The following is a 20,108-nucleotide window of genomic DNA, read 5'->3' as shown; positions in this document are numbered from 1 at the left end:
TACATATACACACACAACACACACACACATATACACATACACACACACACACAACATATACACATACACACACACACACATATACAACATACACACACACATATACACACACACACACACACACACACACACACACACACACACACACACACACACACACACACACACACACACACACACACACACACACACAACACACACACACACACACAACACACACACACACACACTCTCACACACACACACACACCCACGCTGAGTTATCGTTCGTTTTGGAAAAAAAAGTTGGTCAGCCCTGAAAGCGCTTGACTTCGACTAGCAAACAATAAGAAATAGTATTTGCGTGTCGAAGTAGTGATGACCGCTAGTGATGACTTCGAAATATTCATATATCTCAGGTAATATAAGTCACGTTAATTTGGCGTTGGTGTCATCTTTAAGCTGATATTTGTCAGTAGCAGCTGTGGTAACACTGCTCAGATCCACGATGTGGCATTTTAAATATAAGCAAACATTTTCTATATTATACAATTTTATTACGACAAGGGCACAGGTCCATAAAACAAATCTGAGTTGTTTATAGTCAATATGCATTATCGGACGAGGCGGCCTAAAGATGGTTCTCTCGGTTTCATTCTAAAAATTTCGATGTAGAAGATACCCCTCGTAGTGATAGACCAGTTACGCAGACAGCTGATGAAACGATTGCACAAGTTGAGTGGCCATAATGTTGCCAAGGGACTGAACACCCACTATCAAACAGCTTTAGACCATCTGAAGAAAACTGGCTACAAAAAAGAAAGGAGAAAAAAGACACGCTTCGGTATTGCACAAACTCAGCTAAAACGATTTACCCGATCGTATTTCCGTCTGCGAAACTCTACAGAAAATCGAGCCATTTTTAAAGCTATTGATCATGGGTGATGAAAAATAGATCACATACAACAACAATATGCAAATAATAAAATGCAAAAAATTGTGTGCTTCACAATATATGGCAAAACCCAGACTGACGCGAAAGATGGTCATGTTGCCTGCTCGGTGAAATTAAAGGAATCGTGCATTAGAAGCTGCTGCTTCTGCTGCCGCCGCCTCGCAAAAGACCTCTACTGTCAACAACTAATAAGATTACTACAAGTGGTTGAAGAAAATCGACCAGAACTATTGAATTTAAGGGGCGTCGTTTTCCGCCATGACCAAATCGCCAGATTACATACATTTTTTAGCTAACCGGCAAAAGTTGAGAGAACTGTTGTGTAGTGCGGATTTTGCGTCACTGGACTGCCATCTCTCCTAGCCCCTACAAAACTCCTTTGATATAGTTTCAATGACGGCATATTTTTTTGAGTCCTGAAAAAGATCATTGGTCGCAATTTGCCGCGCAGAAACAGCAATGGGAATGGCAGAAAGTCATGGATCAACATGGCGCATATTAAATTTACTAATATCATTGTAGAAGATGTATTTGCTTCAGTTTGGCTTAAAAACGCTTGGCAGTTCAGTATGACTAACCACGTTACTGCTGTTTGATCATTGAGTGCCCCTATCACAGTACATGTGATTACATGGATTAACGTACATAGATCAATAATGGTAATCGATATCATCTGTGTAAAACGGTTATCGCTTAAATACTCTTTAGGAGTATTTAAGCGATAACCGTGCTATTCAAGCGTACGTATACAACTGCTTTTTGCTTTGGAGTCTTTACTGCTAACACAACAAACGGCAAATAAGGTGAAAGGCAATGTGCGGACAACAATTATCGAAGGCCCTCTTTGGCGTTCGCCAGTTCTCAGGCTATGGCTGGCCTTTTTATTGTCGTGATGCCTATAGATGTCCGCATGTCATATTATTCGTTTGCTTTTTGCCATCTCTCGCGCAGAGACCTAATGCTGCCACTGTCGAAGTGCAGCTACGGGCTGGCATACGCCGTGGGTTACGCAGCTAGCCCAACTTCGAAACGGAACGGAAAACGAGCCCTAAAGCTAGCCAATTACAGATTGACAACTATCTCTTCGAATCATAGTTTATATATTGTGCACTTTAAGACATGCGCCTGTTAACCCATGCGCTTGCCTCTCGTCAAAAATACCACCATCCCCGACAATGACCACCTGTACAACTATATGCATAGCTACTAGTTGTTTATTGCTATTTCTTTGGCGGCAAGAATAATAGCAAAAACACTATCACCGTAATACTATTATTTTATTTATATATATAGCCATTGGAGATGTTACCTCATTGACTGACCAAGCGAGTAAGCGTAGTTCAAAGATGAAATTGTGACCTCTCCTTCATTCTATGCAGCCGCTTCCGCCGATGTTATCGCTTGCGCCGTCAGGTGCGACGACAGCTAACCATTCTGAATACAGCCATTCAAGGATCAGTCAATGTCAGCTGACAGCATCCAGGTGAAGTATGTACTGGTCATCGGCTGTTAATATTTCCCATACATACACTAGTGAATAGATTCAAGGGGAAACAATAAGTGCTCTTAGAAATAACACGATTGCCAAATGCCCTTTAAAAGTATAGGAAGCAACAAGTTCAATCTGTTTCATCATCGAGGGCGGCGGTGTATCCAGGTCGAGGCCCAACTAGTTCCTTTTTGTCGGGTCGGCAAATTCCAACTGCGCTAAAGAGAAACGGAAAAGGTTGGATCGCCTGTGTAACAGTATTGAAGGCGGGCAGGGGCACAAAAGGCCATCTATTGCGGGCTGCCTGCGGGGAAATACATACGTGATCAGTAAGCGGCTGTGGAGATCCTATTATTGGTTTTATAAACTGTGACAAACCACTAACACGCCCAGAATACGAAACTTCCTATAATGCTGGCAACAACAACGCACTAGGCGAGGTAAACTCATGCTCACGTCAGAACAATTATACGTCTTATCGTATGGGTATGATCAGGTATATCATATATGGCCCGACAGTGACTGACCGACGAAATCAGGAAGAAGCTCGCCTCAATTAGTCAGTGATTCAATGGGGAGGCTGGTTATGGGCATCGTGCTATGTCTATGTGTGAAGCATGTCTATATATACTTCAACTAAATGTTGGTAGTAATTTATGGCAGGTATGGTAATACCGGCATCAGATCGTCAACCACACGATTGAGAACTTATTTCATATACAGTAAAAATAAGATTCTGCTTTGCATAACAGGGAATAATGGGGCGTTATTTCTTTTAAATTAGGCAACCTGCGCTAGAGCTGGTGTTGAGGCATATGCATGTTATTCCGTAAAGCCCATATTAATGACTGGATCTATAGGTAAAGCTTAGCGTAGACAACTTTTGTGGAAGCTCGCTGAAACACAGTGAAAACGTTTATTGAGTATCGAACAATTCATTCAATGATAACTAACAACTTCCTAGTCCCACAATCGCGTCGTAGTAAAAACAACAACAACAACAAAGACTTTAGTAACGAATAAACACGCAAGTAAACAAGCAGACGAGTAACCTCCTATCGCATTGCCGCCCAGTGAAATGTACAAGCGCTTGCATTCCGCGATACCAAATTCGCTGCTTCTAAAAGCTGTGATTTCGACTGTTGAATGGGTGAATCCCCGTTTTCCGGCATCAGTATAGCCCGCCATCTCGTTCTACTACAGCTTCGTCTATACGCGTCGCGATGGCGTAATGATACGATCATATGCGACGCTTGGACGTCGTCCTAGTCAACGACTCATTAATCGACCGATTCCCGACTGCTGCATCACTTAATGAATAATAGATGGCATCGAGTGACGCACATTTGCATCCACTCGTAACTTTGTCGTCGTCTGCAAATATTGCTACACCCGTCGTGTGCAACAATCACAGAAACATGTCGTCACAGGGCCACGCGGTGTATGAACAATGACTTGGCTAGAGACCGAAAGCTCATCAACAGGCGCTCTATATGAACGCTGACGACGACGACGACGACAACAACAGAAAAGGGTAACGACAAAGGCTGTGACAGTTACATCGGCATGATAACACACACAGAGAGCATGAACATCGACATGGAGTCCTTGCACAGAAGGACGCATAGAGGAATATCAGGGAGAATATAGCCGCCCACTAGCAGCAATGTAACAGTTTATTAAGGACACAATAGAAAACAATAAATCAACTATTGGTAATTGCGCACCATCTACGCCTCATAGTAACGTTGGTCTGAGTGATGATGATGATGTTATTATTGTTAACACTCGAGCTACTGACAAGCGTAATAAACTTCAATATCTGATAATGCTATTCGGTCGTTCGTCTGTCTCGTTGGTAAGAGTAACAGTGCACAGCCCAACGATAATATATAATTGTAGTTTGTTATTTCATCGTTTCATAGTTACGTTCCCAATGATTATCGTCCAATAAAAATAACGTTTCCTTTTTATAGAGAAAAAATATAACTACTCCATTTGCTCATGATTGAAAATGTGCTATTATCTTTGATTCGGTATTAAAATTTCAAATGACAGCAAACGTATAATAAGCTATGCGTACAGAAAATACAAATAACGAAGGCTGATTCTCCTCAGGTCCCCTGACCTCACTTTTAGGCCCCTGGAAGAATCTTTACAAGCGTACATTTTCCGATTTGCAATTGCTTGGATCGAGAGCGTCCTGACGTACGTCAATGTTTCTTCAGCCAGTGCCAGCTCAGCTAGTCTGTACTGTGTTTCACTCGTCGACTTACTGCGAATCACCTATTTGACGTCTAGTTTGATGTTTCCACCGCTTTGCTCAGTAATCCAGCATCTGCAGCATTAGCAGATCGTTAGACTTGGTTTGTTAGAATGTTTAATCTAACCAATCACCGATCTCGTGCTAGCGAGCTTATACACGCGTCTGCGTTGAGGATGAGCTCGTCGCAAATCATAAAACAATAGAAATGGACAGATGAATAGACCGGGCCAGATTTGCAAAAAAGATGCCGCCCCGCTAAAACCCGCTCCGGCTACAGCCATGGTGGAAACCGACGCATCAACTCTTAAAGCACTTTGCCTGCCGAACATCTACCAAACCGGTATTCGAAACTATCCATCGCGCTAAGTGCTTATCTCATGAATTTCGCCAACAGCATCTCGCGACGTCTCCGCTTGATCGGCTAATGCAAATTTGTAAACGCGTGAGATTTGCACTTGTGGCGCCTGATCGACTGTCCTTCGTCCCTCTTGTTGATCCATGCATACCAACTGGCTCGAATACGAGCAGGTATCCATGCATTGAAGTTCAGACGCATACACACGCGTACATGGGCTGAAGAACCATTAGCTTTTACAGGCTGGTCAAACCCACTCCGTGCCGTTTTTCGACAGGGTTCTAACGACGACGACGACGACGACGACGACGACGACGACGACGACGACGACGACGACGACGACGACGACGACGACGACGACGACGACGACGACGACGACGACGACGATGATGCTGTGGTGAAGTGCCGCCTGCCGGCTCAGCACCTGAACAATGAACAGAGACTCAATCTGCAGAGCGAACATTTTGATAAGTCAACTGCTCGACGCGCAGTTGCAGTTTCCTCTCACCTCCGCCTGCCATACGGGCCGTCGTGCGCTAGAATTTTGGTAACCACAGCGGCGGTCGATCGATCGTCATGGCCGGTCTAAATGGGACTTGTCGAGGGTTTACTCCGTGAGCCTGTGCACAACAATCAATACTTACTAAAATCATCAAGCGGAATTGTCAAAAATGGAAAAAGATCCTACTTTGTTACTTTGCTACTACCAGACAGTAGATGCGCGCTGCAGACCTGAAAGTCCCGGAAGAAATTTACGATGCTAGCCCAATCCTGCTTTTAGGATGAATGGAAATCTGAAACAGCCTGAAACAACGTAGATCGCAAACACATTCGACCCATCCACGCTTTGCCAAAGCAAATTCAGTATGGCCACCACAGAGTACTTAGTCGAATGGATGATAGAGGCATTTATGGCACAACTTACGAGTATTAATTAGAATCGATTCACTGATATAACATTTTTTTTTTTACTAAACGAACATACACAATTTTTTGAAGCTCGATCCCGTTCAGATTCTCACTGGAGCCGGTTTTAACTGATCCTGCTAATCCTTCGTTGGTCAGTGGTACAAAATAGTAATGATTCGAGACGACGACGACGACTCAAAAATGTTCACATAGCTACTTTCTTTTCAAGTTTTACCGTTAAACATACGGACTTGCCAATTTTATGAGGCATTGCATCCATATTCCCCAACGCCTGTTAAGCTCCTACCATCTTTTCAGTCGTATATCCCTACGAACGGAATAAACAAGAAAGCTCTAAACAGAAGTGCAGCACTTCTTAGCAACGTTGCTCCACAAGACGTTAGAGGTGGGGCGTTTAACTGAAATTTGCGTATTGATGTGTATTTGTTTACTGGCTTCTCATTATGGTTGCCACACCGCCCGCATCATCGTATCGTGACACTATGTCACGTAACGGCGGATCCCAAAGGGCAACGTGCAACGAGAAAATCGTGCCTATTAGCATAGAAGCGAAGATAAGCCGATTAGAAGTATGCAAATGACACCGAGTCACCTAAAACACCGTCAGTCCGACGAACAGTAACTATATAAAACCGCTACGATTCTGAATCTCTATTAACTACTTTCTATCGTTTTTATTGCGGAATTGACGTTAGCGGCTGCGGTAGCCGTGCACGCTGCAAGACCGATTGCGGCGGCGTTCGTAGCTGTGAAGATGGTGAAATCTTCAGTATTCATTTGAAAACGTGCACAGATAGGTTAACCACGCTACCAACAATCGGCCGACTCCGTACGAAACTATGAGTAACAACAGCTACAGCTACAGCTACAGTTACAGTTCACACGGTTAGCTTGCACATACACAAGTATAAACAGACGCCCATTAACCAATAGATAACACGCTCGTATACCTATATATATTTGCGAGGTAATTACCAATATAATGACAGCGGTATGGTAGCAATTATAGGACTAGTGGCGGATGAAAACATTTTATCTTCAACAACAATAACAAAGGCTTGCCTTATTATGTACACATCACATTTGCCGACGTCTAAGCAGACGAACTTCGAACGAAGTAAGATATATACGACAACAGCAGCGGAACAGAAAAAGATGACAGGGACAAAGGGAGAGCTGACGATATTACCGCGGAAAAAAAATACCGGGCAGTAGCGATTGGTCAATGTGCGATATGATGCACAGGTTTGGCGATGGCGCCCGTATAAACTGTCAACCATTTTAGGCATTTGTTTGTCATCCACTTCTGATAAGGTATTATTATGTGATATAGCATGATATCTATTATCGATTACAGAACCTACTGAGGGTTGTCTTCGTCAAGCTTATAGTAAAACGTATTAGCGCATAGTTCGAGATGTTTTTTATTTTAGTATTTATTTATGTTTATATGATCTAGTTTGTGAAGTAGGCCAGTTAATAAAGCTCTCCCATGTAAACGCAGGCTTCTTTCTTATATATATGGTTTGACGAGATAACTGATGATACCCTTAAGGTCTCCACATTCAATGTCTTCTCGTGTTAACAGGGTTACAAATGTGCCTAGGCAATCTCGCAGCAAGCACTAAACAGTGTTTACGAAGAGACCTTTTATTCGATTCATATTTTCCAAGACTTGGCAAGCAGAGCTGTCTTGACACCATGCTAAGGCGAAAATTTGTTTGTGATAGGTAAAGCCTAACATTGTTGTGGGTTAAGCAAAAACAACTTGTTGTAAGTACGTGCCCTTATCCTGATTTTGTTGAGCTGCGATTTTCTACTATCTTAGCACAACATTAAGAAAGCTTGGCGAAGATAATCGACATCTGCTGCTGTCATGCGCAGATCATCTGCGTGTGCGAATACTTTAAATCAAATATAATTATGGGTTACTTACAAAGACGAGAAATGCTAGAGGATAGCCTTAAATTAAGAGTTCTTGATGCTCGTCGAATTGATGGCCTTCGTGTCGGACTATCTGTTTCGCGTGTTACGATACGAAAACCACTGCGACCGCTATCTCCCAATGAATTTCTGAATTCAGATTTTGTTGGATCATTGATTGATGTATGGTTAAAGTATTTAAGCGCCTCGGTTAGGGTCATGCCTCCATCTCCTGGGTGTGCGCGACCGTTCAAGGCTCCATGTAATACATGATAATAGCCTTATGCAGTAACAAAAAGATCACATACTTTTTCTGATATAATGGCAATGTTTGTGCTACGAATAACACCATACGTTCCTCAAAAATTCTCAGTGTATTTACGCGTCTCTAGAGCGACCGAACTCTATCGCAAATTTGCATCGATTGTAATGGCGGTACTTCACCACGCCGTGGTCCTGTTCATGGTGCGAATACCTGCATATTCTTGATCAGTTTCTGTCCTGCTATTTCTGCGAAAAATGCCTGTCAACATGGCTTGGTATTGATCTAATTGGTATATCTGCTTTTTTCATGCTAAGCTGTACAAATATGCCCTTCCACATCTTAATATTTGGTACCCATATTATCGTCTTTGTAGACATATTTCAGTTATCAAGATCATGATTTGTGCTGATACTAGCTCCATTCAGTTTTTTCTGGTCTGATTGTTTACATCATCTAGTTCAATTAGACACTTGTGAATGTGCTTGTCCCTTGAACGATAATCCTTGATGATGTAGAGTAGAATAGGACAAATAGCTAGGTACCTCGAGCAGAAACATAACAATAGATAGTTGAAGCGCGTAAAGATAAAAAAATCTGCAATACCATTTTTGCCTGCGTCGTCTCGTCACTCAACTTCTTAACGTGATCAGCACAAATGGTAGTTGTATATAGATGAATGAAAATATGGGGGCGGTAAGGTATTTCTATATTCTACACATATATTCATGACGGCAAAAACGACGGTGTGCGTGAACAAGTTCATCAATTTTTAGACAGAGTTCGACGTCTGTACATATGGTGCGTCATTGTTATGTTTGCTAGTTTACGGGTTCCAGTCACCTTGATGGACAGTGGTAACGTTATTACAACGGAACCCACGATGACACCTATTGTTGCAGCCAGTAGCCACTGTGACCAACGAATCCCACCCAGAGACCCCTCGTCTCACATTTGGTATTATCATATCTAGCAGTCACTCAGCCTGCAGCTTCGTGCTACGGTCGTCGCCGCTGCCGTCATGTTTTCAACGCCAGTGGCACCGGATCATATCAACATATACTAAGCAGTGTTATACTATGCCCGCGCAGGTATTGCAGTTAAGGAACGTTGTCCTTCACGCCCAGATTTCTGCAGGATCGGCATCTGTGGGTTGTTGTTGTGTGCGTGTACCTTGTTGCCACTGCAGAGTTGGCTACTTCTGCGTCGCTCATTGCTGACCGTTCGCTTACTCAAACGATAGCACATTACCTAAGTCGAGCTTATTCGATCGATGTTAGCTTGTTTTCTTTCTTCGTCTTTTTATAGCTTTTACCTGTTTCAAAAGTTGTTCCACCTCATTTATGCATCATTGCCCTTCCATAATATTCAAGCACTTTTTACATACGCGTAAAAAAAAAGGAGACTTCTTTCGTCGGCAATATATTGTTTTTTTTGCTGCCGCGGCCGCCTATATATATGGCGTTAGTTATTGGTTGTTTATGTGGCAGGCTGATGGCCTGTCCATCCGCCAGCTTGCACACTGATCATAGCTGCTGTTGTCAACGTGACGGTCCCAATGATGGACCTTTTAATTACGACGACACCGATGCCGCTGATAGAGATGCTGTTAGTTTGGATGATGACGAGTTTGGATGAATGTAGTTTTGAGCAGTTACGTCGCCGCTAAGGAATCGATGCGCTGTTCGGTGCCAATAGTAGCTAACACGACGGTTTTGCCTATGTTGTATGTTTCTAACGCGGATATAATGCTGCTTCAGGGGGTCGAACTACTGGGTCGAACTGGGTCCTACTAGCCAGGACGCCGACATGATTGTTGTTAGCATGTGATCCGTGCTTCTCTCACTTAGACGAGGAGTGACGCTCGCCGCAAACGAATGTCGAAAAGAAGAAGCGAGCGATAGAGATTTACAAAAAAGCCAATCTGTGCTATTTTTTTGTGGAATTCGTCGGTTGCTTCTCGCAGCATTAAACAGTGACCCGCTCGTCTCACCTCGTGTGGTGGGTGACAAGGGCTACATCAGTGCGACTGTGGAAGACGCACCTACACGCACACGAACCTTTTTTTCCTCCTCGTTATGTAAATATCAATCTATCTGCAACGACCATGGCCATAATGGCAACCCAGCACACTACTAAATGGTTGCATGCAGCGAAGACGAGCTGCAGTGGCACGACGAGAAAGAAATAGCGACTTCAGTAGCATGACTCTCTGAGGTAGAGTGATAATAAGAGAGAGAGAGGACAATATATCGTTTCGTTTAGCTTTTTTTCGGCGATAAGGCAGCGAAATGTAACGCTCCAATGACGACATATCTAAATGGTAGCCAAAAACAACCACGTTAATTATAATATTTCGGCTAGATTGAAACAGCTAAGAGCTTCATGCGTCACTCACCCACCAAACTTCAGTGGACATACGGAAACCTAAAAAATCATGGCTGATTTTCGGCCACAAGGATTGGCACCGCTGTTTAATATTGCGTCCAGAATCAGTCCGTCAGAGTTTCCGTCAGGGTTAACCTGGAGTGATTTAGCAAAAGAGGATCTACTTTACATAGCATCTATGATTATTACATGGCAGATTATTTTTTCATCGATTGACAAAGTAATTCCGACTCACGATTCATGAAAACCAGCACAACAATAACAAACAAACAAACTTTTAAAGGCAGCACTTAGTTAATCTAGTACATATAATAATACCACCATTTTCGTCATCATCACTTGTTAAGTAAGAATTAGGCCAAAATACTATGCCTCTAGCGTTGTTATAGGACACTGCATACAGGCACCATATTCGATAAGATCACTGATGATGACATACTGTTAAGGTTACCATCTGCACCTAAAATTCCTCCATATTTCCTATTAAGCGACTTGATCAGATGTTGATGGTCTCTCAAAATACCACATTAAAAATTCATCTCTCTTATCAAGTAGCAAAAAAAGAACATAATTGTGTTTTTTTCCTCATTTCTCCCCTGTGTTTCTTCACTTTCGTTTGAGCTCAATGTTCGTGACAAACTGTTTAACAGACGAAACCTCTAGAATTTGTAGAACAAATTTTTGTTGCTTAAAGCAACAGTCTATATGAAGGGTGTTCGTGCGGAAGGCTTTAAGTCGTTCGTTGCCTAAAGCTAACTATACTAGACAAGCATTATTTTGACGTTCATTTTAACTTATGCTTCTACCGCAGAAACTTGAAGGGTCGCATTGGAACTAGGATAGCAGTTCTATTATAGCACGAAGCAAATTAATTACCGCTATGACTTATTCTATCATGAAAAAAAGCGGTTTTTTATTTTAACCAAAGTGGACCTAGGCCCGTTCGCGCGGAAAGCCTTCATGTGTACTTCAATAACTCACACTTTTCTCTTCCTTGTTGAAATCCTCACTTGTTCGGTCTTCTATTGTTGTTAACGCTACTACGCTGTGAATTAAGGTAAAACAAATTTAAGCCCAACGAAGGTAATTTGCTCGGCTCGGGTATTACTTCCTCGGGCACTTGCCTGCTTCTTTACTGTCGACAGCGTTGATATGCTTCTGTTCCTTATTATTTGAAGTCTAGGGACAGTTCTAACTTAGAGTAGCTGCTAGCCTTAGTCGTTTTTTACGCCCTTCAACAGCAGCGAAGTTGAGCTCGACAGAATTCACCGCTTGCACAATAACAGCATCTTGGCTACTGGTAGGATGTTATCTTGAAAAGTTTCGGTCGCGGAAGCATCATTTATATTAGCTAGCCATATGTTATTTCAGCAATACTATTTAAGCTTTGCTCGTAGGCAGCGTTCCTTGTCCGGTTAGCGCTCGGTATCTATATCTGTGCGAGTGCTTTTTGTCGGTTTTTTCGATGTTTCTGTTGTGAACATGCTATCGTTCGCTGTCAGCTGGATTCAGATGACTGTGCCGACGGTGACTTTTGCATGCTGCCATGAGCCAGAAGGCAGACCAAACCGTCGGGGAATCATGAACTCGACTAAGACTGCTAGAAGTGTGCCTGGCTTAGCGGTGATTTCGATAAATCTTTTTACTTTTTACTAGTATTTGTCCAACAATATAGGCGACTTCAATTTATCTTTCGGCTATCGTTAGTCGAGCGAACGTTTTTTTTTTTCTGTTTACCGTTCGAAGTGGCATAAAGGAGATACAAAAGTATCCGATACGGTGGCTTGCTTGTGCTTAACTTGCGCTCAATTTTTTGCGGTCAGAATTTTTTTTCGTTGTATTTCGTGTTTTTTTTTCGACAATAAATAGCCATGTTGTTCTTACATTTTTTGTTGGAATTGCGGCTGTTGCTGGTGCCGTTGTTGTGATTATCTACCTCAATGAACACACACGGAATGGATACTGTAAACTACCTTGTAAAAAAGAAGTATGAAGGCAATAAGATGATACAGTCATTTATATATGAAGATAAATGCGGTTGTTGCTTTTGTTGTTATTATCAGTTATTTTATTATCGCTGCCGACCACCACGTTATTGAAATTAAATAGCTAAAAAACAATTTTTTTTTTTAATATTATATAAAAACCACAGTGCCGGTTATATAAGTATATAGTTATACGTATAAGTGAATAGTTGTGCCTGAAATTTGTATATGTGCAGCATTCGTTAAAGACTCACTATCTATTGTTATATGGATATAATAAAACAATAAATAATCGATCTCCTATCGTCACAGGCCCTTGTTAGCAACTTCACAGGCGCCAGCCATATTGCTATACCCATATGCTCAGAGAGACGCTCACTTGCATGGTAAATCTCATCAATATCTAAAAAACGAGCGGTGAGAAATGTTACGAGCGCGTTGAACCACTTGTTAACACTGTTCTAATAGTCGTTACCATTACGGCTTACGGCGGCAAATCGCGATCGCCACCTACACGCAAAAACGAGAGTTGTTTGCGAGAGACGTCTCGTATCGTTTTCGGGAGTTAGTTCATTTTTTTTTTTCTCATTGGTGTTGGCGCTGTTATCAGTTTGAGTCTGGTTTTGCTGCCTAGTTCATTTTTTTTTTTCTCATTGGTGTTGGCGCTGTTATCAGTTTGAGTCTGGTTTTGCTGCCGCAGTTGTGTGCTCTCTCGGTGTCGCTGTTGTCGAGAGCCGTTCACGGGCGAGCGAGCGAGCGCCACCATCGTCGACGTAAGCGCGGACTCGGATATGACGAGCCGCTCAACATCATCGTGGATCGGACGAATAAACATATACCCAACTATTACACTAACGCTTTCAAAGCGATACTGGTAGTGCGTTCATTAAGGAGAATCGGCATCGACTCTCATTACGAATAGCCACCAATGCTGCTACCGCTACTGACCGACCGTTACCGCCGCTGTCTACGAAGATCATCGTCGTCGCCATTATCGAAACAACTGTCTGTGCCGTTAACATTCTCCTTGTAATCGCCTTTCACGCCGTGCGATTGTAGAAAATGGTCGCCATTCAGTAGCGCTTAACGGATCATATAATAGTTATTTCAAAATGAAACGCCCCACATTCTGTCTGATTAACCCCCAACCGACGGCAAAAATCAATGGGATGGAAATTTACTCCCATAATCTGACTGTCGGCCTATTCAAAGGGGTTTTGGCCAGTGTTTGCTGTCTTCCTGATAAGCTAAGGCAACTGTAACGGAAAAATGACTGACAGACACGAATGGGAAACTGGAGGAGGAAAGGAAGATATTTATTTGATTTGACTTCACTTGTCATCATTTTGTTTAATTGGACCAGTGTTACAGGAGCCCAGTTTAGTAACACATGGCATGCATTTTACAACGACGATGATTCAGCTATGCGCATGAGATTTGTATGCGTGCATGAACGTGTTTTTGCATTCTCTGAAGATGCGGGAAAATGATGGGACTCCTCTCCCAAGACGCGAAGCACCAGCGCCAGCAGCAGCAGCGAAGGCATAGCAAGCGGTTGGTATTTCTGTATAGAGCTAAAACTAATATATCCACTTTTCCGGATGTTTGACCCGCAGTACGAACCATCGCTACTTATATTGTCCTCCACCATTTGATCGCTTAGTTACCATAATCATGGCCATTTTGATGGTTGCAGCCATCTTTGTTCGCAGATCGTGATTAAGAAAGATCGCAGTCGCACTGGAACAAGGTTTCCGACGCCGTTTATGTAGGCTAATCAACAGGTATAGACGGACACGAACGTATCTTGTGACAGCTTAACCGGCCTGTTTGCTGCCCCCATCTTGACTGAGTTCTTTTTTACTCAATACACCGGTGGCGGCGGTGGCGGCGGCGGCGGCGGCGGCGGCGGCGGCTGCTGCAACGGTCATCCTAACGAAACTGGATCTTCTCCCTTTTTGCGTTTCACCCGCCTTTGTCTTAGCTTCGGGGCCGTTTCTCGTCTCTTGTTAATGGCATCATCGACTTCGACGCCGCCGCCAACTCGACCCTGGTCATCGGCTCCTCTACTTTCGTTAAATTCGTTAATTTTCTAAATTAAATAACGTACTTCGTAATGAGTATCATATTGCCTCGTGATGTTCGCTGTTCCTAGCGACGGCGGTTACCGTCGTTGTCTCGCCTCGCTGTTATACATTGACTTGTCATTTTTGTGCTCTTTGTGCCACTGTGTGCCTTTTTGATTAGTGACGTTTGTCAGGGCCTACTAACCATGCCTACCACCACGAATACAATAATCAAAGTATGTGCAGCGCCATCATCACGGTAAACCGCAGACTTCACTTACCACAATAGCTAGCAACTATTATAGAGAATGAATGGATTGCTGCCGCAATGGTGTTGGCGATCTGAGCATCGGCGAGTCGCTTGAGTTATTAAGGCCAAGCTCAGAGCAGACCAAGCGTGAGCTGTGTCGGTAGGCCGTTCGAAATAATTCCAACAACAACCTTTTAGGGCTTTTGTTGGTGCCATTTCTTTCTACCGTCCTAATGGTAGTCGTAGAGGGAGCGCGTGTGGATAAAAGCGCATTGCGCCATGGCGTATTTTAGATGGCTCAGAGACCTGAGGCACAAATGCAAGCACGTAGAACGAGACCAAGTGGGGTGACTTTGAAGAACCAGCACACGGCACAATTTTACGTATGAAATTAGCTTCGAAGAATTAAGCGATGTTATTGAGTCGCAAAAGAAGAAACCATTGTTTGTCGTTACAAATAAACTGCCACGAGACCCAGTGTGCTAACGATAATGAGACAGATAGCTGTATTCGCCGTAATGATAACAAGATACTAGTTACCGTAGCATATGTTCCTCGATGTATATATCTTCGGATTCAAATGGCTAAGCACCGTGACGTCGACGGAAATCTACGGTTACGCGTTAAGTATTGGTGGTCCGGAGTGGCACAAGACAAAGCAAGAACGGGCTTCGTTTTTCTATGCTATTTAGTTGTTTATACCTTCTTCAATGAAAAAAACACCAGTCAGTGCAGATTATCAAACCACTCAAACAGTAGCATATCTCCATTATTATGTAATGCGTTAGATATGAGCTAATCATCATGTGCCACCTACGAGCACCCCTTTATTGTACCGCTTGAAATACAAGATGAATACCAGAATGAAACGCTAGAAAATTAAATGCGTATGAGTTCGAGTCGACAAAGGTATCAACAAACGATTTGTCCAAAATAATAGTCAGAACCATCAGCTAGAGTGAACTTTTGTATCCAGAACGATAGCTGTACAAGCGACCTGACTGTGATAAAAATTCAATAATCTCCATTCGGCAATCATTATTTTTCCCTTGCCGGACGTACTCCGCAAAATGCGTGGACTTGATGAGCACGTTACAGGATAACTGCTTCGTCGTAAGTCTGTCGTTTCAGTATTCCCTGTATTCAGTGTTATTGATTTTTTTTTAGTCAATCATGATTCGTCCATCGATGCGGGCGTGTTTTTGCTTTTGTAATTTTATTGATTAACACCATTACATGACATAAAATGATCGCTGACTTTATAGTATCGTATGAGGTGTCCATAGAAGTGTCAAGAAGATTTTTGGGCATGTATGGACGCAGATAGTTAGGGATGATTTTTACCTGGGTGTGCTTTATGCAATCGGTTCTCAGATGACCCAGCCTTCCTTATCTTGTCCGTTTATTTAACGTGCGCGTAATTTTTTTGTTAATTTTCCCCATACGGCTTTGTAATGCGTGTGGAATACTCTACTTCAATTAGATCTTCATTTACACGGAGATCTCCTTTCACAAATTAGCCATATGTGGCCACACACACGTCACCTACATATCTGAAACCGTAGACTGCTGGAGTTGAATGCAGAGATTACGCAATTATCTACGAATGTTGCAGGATTTCCACAGCGATACACGGAGAGAACACTTGCACGAAACGAGAGGAGAAAAAGCAGACTGACAGCAAGTCCCGTAGCAAGGACCACACCGACATTCATCTGGAGTCGAATAAAGATACTGTGTATCATTTATAGAGCGGCCCACAAAGCAGAGCTGTCAGTTGACCGGAGTTAAAATGACGAGTGAACAAAATATTTCAACGGCTCTTCATTTTCCCACTGGGTCTGTCGGGTTCGTATTCAGCTCCCTCCGTTTATTTAATCTCTCCTTCTCAATGTTGGTCTCCCTTCGCCATCGTTTGCCAACTCTCAGAACACATAAATGCTATCATAACCATGATGATTATTACTGCTACAATTATTGAGATTTTTATGCTTTCTATGTTTTAGGCTGATTTTGTGTTTTCGGGTCTATACGCTACTACCGTTCATTTTGAGCTGGGCGTCTGTTGGTAGCTTCGCTATCACGAAGTCGTTTTAGGGGTACCATTGCCCTGACATGAGTTTTTGAGTAGTTTAGGACCGCTGGAGCGTCCGAGAGCCGCCAGCAACACTATCAACATCATCATTAACAAGAAGCGCGATGGTAAGGCAGCGACGATGCGAGACAGATTGATGGTAGACACTGCGAAGAAGCCGCAATATAAGCTATTTGAATGTTTACTCGCTTGGTTCGTTGACGTCCCACGTGTTTTTATGTATACGGCCATTCCGTCCTGTCGGCGACTTTTCCGCCGTATCTGTCCACAGAAAGGTGGTCTCGCCTAACTGGTACCGTGGTGCCTGGTATGCAATACCGTACAAACTTCAATCTTTATTTCGAAATCAATAAAAGGTAGAAATAGTGGCGCGAGCCTACGCATAGGCAGTACGCTAATATCATGGCGGCGTCCAGTTTTGCTGTGAACAATCTGAATCCGGTCTAACAACAATTCACAGAAACTGCAGTCCAATCCAGATCCGACAAATGACCAATTCCGTTGACAGCGAGGCGAAACAGCCAGCTTAAATTGTCCCTTTTGCCGCATATGAACGTCGCCGCTGGTTGCAAAATACAGGCGTCATTGATGCTTATGTTTATGTCTATCGTAAACTGTGTGTATATTCTTTTCCTGCGAAATAACAACAATAACGCAAGAGCCGGCCACAATTGACTAGGTAGAAGATAAAAGCAGTAAAAAAGCAGTTACACCCAACTGGAAACCGCTGTCGTCACCAACAATTTTAATCGTTCGTCTTTTTCTTGTGTCGATCCCATCTTCATGATGGGACGGGAGCAAGAAAATGTCCATACGACTTTTGGTTTTCTTTATGTCTACGCCGCTGTCTCTCAACTCCATGTCCTATTATTGGCCTGCCTGTTTAACCGCCCTCTGATCTGGTTCGTGGCTATCATCGAACTTCAACTCTGCCATATAATCATAGCTATACACAGAACGATTTTATGAGCGCACAAACTCTAAATGAGCTTCGTTGCTTCACCCATTTGGCCAATGGCAAAACGCTGACGTATGCCATACCATCGCCGCCGATGCAGATGAAAAGCACTTCAAATCAAACTCAGGTCGCAACACCCCTAATTGAAGGGCCCCAAGACGAAAACAAGGGACAAGACAGTGCCGGAGACACAATAAGCACTGCATTTAGTGGCTATTGCAGCAATTAGACGCTGGCGAGAATCCCACACTAGAGTAGCAACTACCTCGGAGTGTTCGCAAATAAGATTTATACCTTAAAAACATATCTTCAAAAAACTATTCCCTGTTTCTTCCAGCTACTAGAACCGCTACAAAGTCATCAAGACGAACATCAACTACAGCCCATAAAAAGTCGATCTTTATCGACCACTGTCGCTATTTTTATTGACGCTATTATAGTTTCAAGTAGTTATAGTATTGATGTGGTTGTTGTAAATTTAGGATACATGCAACCAGACAGATTCATGATATAGTATCGCATGAGAAATATCGCTCTCTACAGCGGCCATCCGACATCTAATGCTTCCCAATGTAAAAATTTCCTGATCCGTCAAAGATAGTGATAACAGCAATAACAATCAACTCTCACCAATGACCATGCCGAAACGTGCTCGCCTTCCAACCCCATTATCGTTCCCGAATCTTCACCGTCCATAGGCTTACGAGATCATACAGCACGTTCGGCTAATTCAATAACTGTGCTCTACCAGCAATGTCGGAATTTTCTTAATCAACCCAAACTAAGCTACCGACAGAACATCTGCCCTGGACAAACAGAGCATAGATAGTCTTGTTTACTGCTTTGGGACAAATGGACAAGGGAAGATGAGGACGCGCATGGAAAACGCAGCGTTCGCTTTCAATGAAATCATTGATAGAATCTACGCTCTACAACGGCAACCATCGTGTCATCGTGGGACACATTTTGTATTGCACTGTAAACGAGTACACGCTCGTAAACCGCGTTCCGCTAACGATTATCGCGAGTCAGGGGCATCCCTAAAAGAATTTGGGAGCCACTGCTTGGTACGTTGTACTAATGGCAGGCAGGCAGGCAAACTGAACGAATAGACGAAATAGACGTCACCGGCCGTTTTTCATGCCATCCATCATCTGTATGTCTGGCTATCTATATCCCCGATCGGGAGTTTACTTCACGTGTGCACAGATGCTGTTATCGTTGTTAAAGCGTGCCTGACCCACTCCGTGGTGTTTAGTTGTGACGGCAGATAATAGCAGTAGAAAACATAAAGGAAATATTAACTTCATTTATGGGTCACTTCTAACCTCCTTCGCAACAGCAGCAGCAGCAGCAGCAGCATCAGTAGTACTTCTGCCACAACAGAAAATAGCTGCAACTGTTATTAGTATCTGGGTCTGCGTTTTGATTAAATTAAATCCTATAGAAAAACGGCAGGAAAACAGGCAAGATACATATCAGATCGATCTGCCTCAATCTACCTGCATAATATTTGCCTATTGACTATTGTACCAGCGTGATTGCCCGTGTCTCCTTGGTGCGGAATTTAAAGTACCTAAATCAGATGTATCAATGTTAGCGAAAAGCTCCAATCTAAGGGAAAAACATTCGATACGATTCTGTATTGCAACCTTCAAAGAAGATCTTCGGTTGACCGTTTAAGGGGAATACATTGCCCTTCTTGTGTACAGAACTGGCCAGGTGTTCCGCACCAAATATGATTTCCCCCTGATATCAAGCTTACTACCAACTTCAACTTCCCCAGCGTAATCTTATTTAGGCAAAAAACAGCTTAACCATGGTGCTATTTATTGATATGACATAACTTATATTTCAGATATTACATTATTAGCTGTTTATGTACTTGTAGGAATGTTTTGTACGGTGATTTGGATCAAACAACTCGCTATACTGCCACCGTGGATCATCTGGCCAGTTTTTTTTCTGCTGGCTGTTGTACGACCGCACGACCGCTTGCGGTGGTCTGTATGTCATTCTGCAACGTGCACGACTACCTTAACGCTGTTACGTTCAGTTGGCTAAATCGAGCGTTTTTAACCGAATGGAAATTTTTAACCGATCACGATCACGAATGCAAAGGTTAGCAGTACCAGCGACAGATGCATGCTAGAGTGCGTGGCAGCTTTAAGACACAAAAATTATTTAAGCAATGAAGCACAGTATTT

The 20,108-nt window shown here is 42.9% G+C and overlaps 1 protein-coding gene across 2 annotated transcripts in view; it reads right to left on the bottom strand.

Annotated features, from left to right (window-relative positions):
• how (protein held out wings) overlaps positions 1-20,108 on the bottom strand; it is a 109,288-nt gene that overhangs the window by 52,315 nt on the left and 36,865 nt on the right. The gene's annotated exons all lie outside the window — the stretch shown is intronic.

The sequence above is a fragment of the Varroa destructor genome, unplaced genomic scaffold (genome assembly GCF_002443255.2).
Source record: "Varroa destructor unplaced genomic scaffold, Vdes_3.0 BEIS01000003.1, whole genome shotgun sequence".
NCBI lineage: Eukaryota > Metazoa > Arthropoda > Arachnida > Mesostigmata > Varroidae > Varroa > Varroa destructor.
The sequence above is the reverse complement of the archived record's forward strand: the minus strand, read 5'-3'. Positions and strand labels throughout refer to the sequence as shown.